Here is a 2768-nt window from a genome sequence, read left to right on the forward strand (position 1 = left end):
GAATCACGAGACGAATTATGCACTCTGTAGGCTACACCACAGCATGACATATGAACTTCAAAAGCAAGGAATAAAAATATTTGTTCAGGTCCGTACGCAGAATGATTGAAAGGGGGGGGGGTTCTAATTTGTGAGATCAAAAGCAAACGCATATTGTGCGAAGCACAATCAGCATGCTAACGCTATGGGTGTCTGGGGCATGCGACTCTTTCAAGCTAAAAAATGTTAATGCTTCATCAGAAGAATGTAGACTGTGTTGAAAACGTTAAATAACATAAGCAGTTGTGCTATAACTATATAAGCATAATTTTGTCTTTATACAAAAATAGGGGGTTCGGCCAAACCCCCTGCGTACGTATGTATTGTTACTCTTAATTTTGGTTATATTTACTCCTGACACAGAACACTTTCTAGGATCCTGCGGAAGTACCCCTAGTAAAATAAATACAAGTGTCCTTTGGTAACTCAGCACAACACAAACACAACATAGAGGGCCTGGTGTGCAGCTTTACTTATAATTCATACAAAATATCTTCTTATAAAAAATAAAAATAAATTTTAAAAATTCAAATACCCGAAATCGTGCTTTCTATTGATTTCAGAGATTTTATACTGAAGTAAAAGAGATGCGCGTGTTTCTCAATTATTTTTTTTTTCAATTTCGTGAAACAATTAAAATAAGACATCGCACATAGAAATAATTACTACCAAGTTAAGAGTTAATTAATACACTCGCTCATTAATGGTATTGAATAATGTGTTGATGAATTATTTCAAAATTAAATGATTGAAAGTTTTCAATCTGAACAGCGGCTTATGCGCACGTGGACTAAACGGCCCGATCAGAGACCCCTAGAGTTCATGTACAGTCGTCCCTAACTTTGAACTGGCGATAGCCAGCTAGTAGCAGTCAACGCCACAATGGTTTTGTCTGGTTTAGTAAAACGAATAACATGGTTGAATGTCGTTTTTATAAAGCACCCACAGCTGAAAGCGCATAGCTTATTCAGCAGCATCAAGACTTAAACAGTGAAATTTACGATTCACGGCCCAAAACGTTAATCATTAGATCACGACTGGCCCGTTCAGAATAAAGAACATTGAAGTTAAAATTACCAAACTAGAAAACAAATCACGTCCACTCTAAAGCCAAAAAGCCATTATTCAAAGAACATTGCCTCCCGTTGCCACAAAAAACGTGGTCCACACTTTGGGACAGTTTTTGCGCTATAAGAGTGACAGTCATATTCCACAATTCGGTCAGACAATGGGTGTGTAGCCTTGCGCAAAAACAAAGTTAAATACGACAACAACATTAATGGCTGAAAATTCTTCTCAGCATTACATAAAACCAATTACGTACACACAAAAACTAATAAACCACAAAAAGACCCAAGATGGGCATCGTTTTCCTCAACTAAGTTCATTTAAGAAAATGTTGTCTTTATACAAGTATCTTTTGTCAATTTTTGTTACAAAACTTGATTCTACTTTTTTTTTTTTATTTAAGCATTTTTTGCACTGTCTGGCACACTAACTACTTTGGCCACGCCCTGCCCCCATGGCTATCAGAGTTCAGGAAGTCAATATATGGTAAGGATTAAAAGTGAAGTGGTTTTCAAACTCATAAAAATGAATAAAGTAAGAATTCCCTTGGAGCCTATCCAAGAACCCCCGAAAGTTTCATGGTGATCAGAAGTCAGGAAGTTTTTTTAAGGTACAGATTTGATAAATTTATCTTGTTTTACACAATATATTTGAGAGCTGCTGATTGTGTATCGATTAAAAAAACGACTCTGGCCCACTTTTGGTTTCCATAGATACATAAATAAAAAGATAAAATGTAAGAGCAAGAATTTGCGTAACTTCGGCCTCACGTAAATCCTGGCTATAAACCGGGTCAGCAAGGGTGATATGGGCGGAGGAAGGTTATCAATAATGCAATGAAAGTTGCTCAAGGACGAGTAAAGGGCAAATGACCTTCTAACACTACACCGACAACTTAACCGAGGCAAACACACGTGACAAATGAAAGGGATAAATAATGTGGTAAGAGAAAGGGATAAATAATGTGGTAATAGAAAAAGATAAATAATGTGATAATAGAAAGGGATAAATAATGTGGTAATAGAAAGGGATAAATAATGTGATAATAGAAAGGGATAAATAATGTGGTAATAGAAAAAGATAAATAATGTGATAATAGAAAGGGATAAATAATGTGGTAATAGAAAGGGATAAATAATGTGGTAATAGAAAAAGATAAATAATGTGATAATAGAAAGGGATAAATAATGTGGTAATAGAAAGGGATAAATATTGTGGTGCTAGAAAGGGATAAATAATGTGGTGATAGAAAGGGATAAATAATGTGGTAATAGAAAGAGATAAATAATGTGCTAATAGAAATGGATAAATAATGTGGTAATAGAAAGGGATAAATATTGTGGTGCTAGAAAGGGATAAATAATGTGGTGATAGAAAGGGATAAATAATGTGGTAATAGAAAGAGATAAATAATGTGATAATAAAAAGAGATAAATAATGTGGTAATAGAAAAAGATAAATAATGTGATAATAGAAAGGGATAAATAATGTGGTAATAGAAAAGGATAAATAATGTGGTGATAGAAAGGGATAAATAATGTGGTGATAGAAAGGGATAAATAATGTGGTAATAGAAAGGGATAAATAATGTGGTAATAGAAAGGGATAAATAATGTGGTAATAGAAAGGGATAAATAATGTGGTAATAGAAAGGGATAAAT

The sequence above is a fragment of the Limulus polyphemus genome, unplaced genomic scaffold, assembly GCF_000517525.1.
Source record: "Limulus polyphemus unplaced genomic scaffold, Limulus_polyphemus-2.1.2 Scaffold250, whole genome shotgun sequence".
NCBI classification, from domain to species: Eukaryota; Metazoa; Arthropoda; class Merostomata; order Xiphosura; family Limulidae; genus Limulus; species Limulus polyphemus.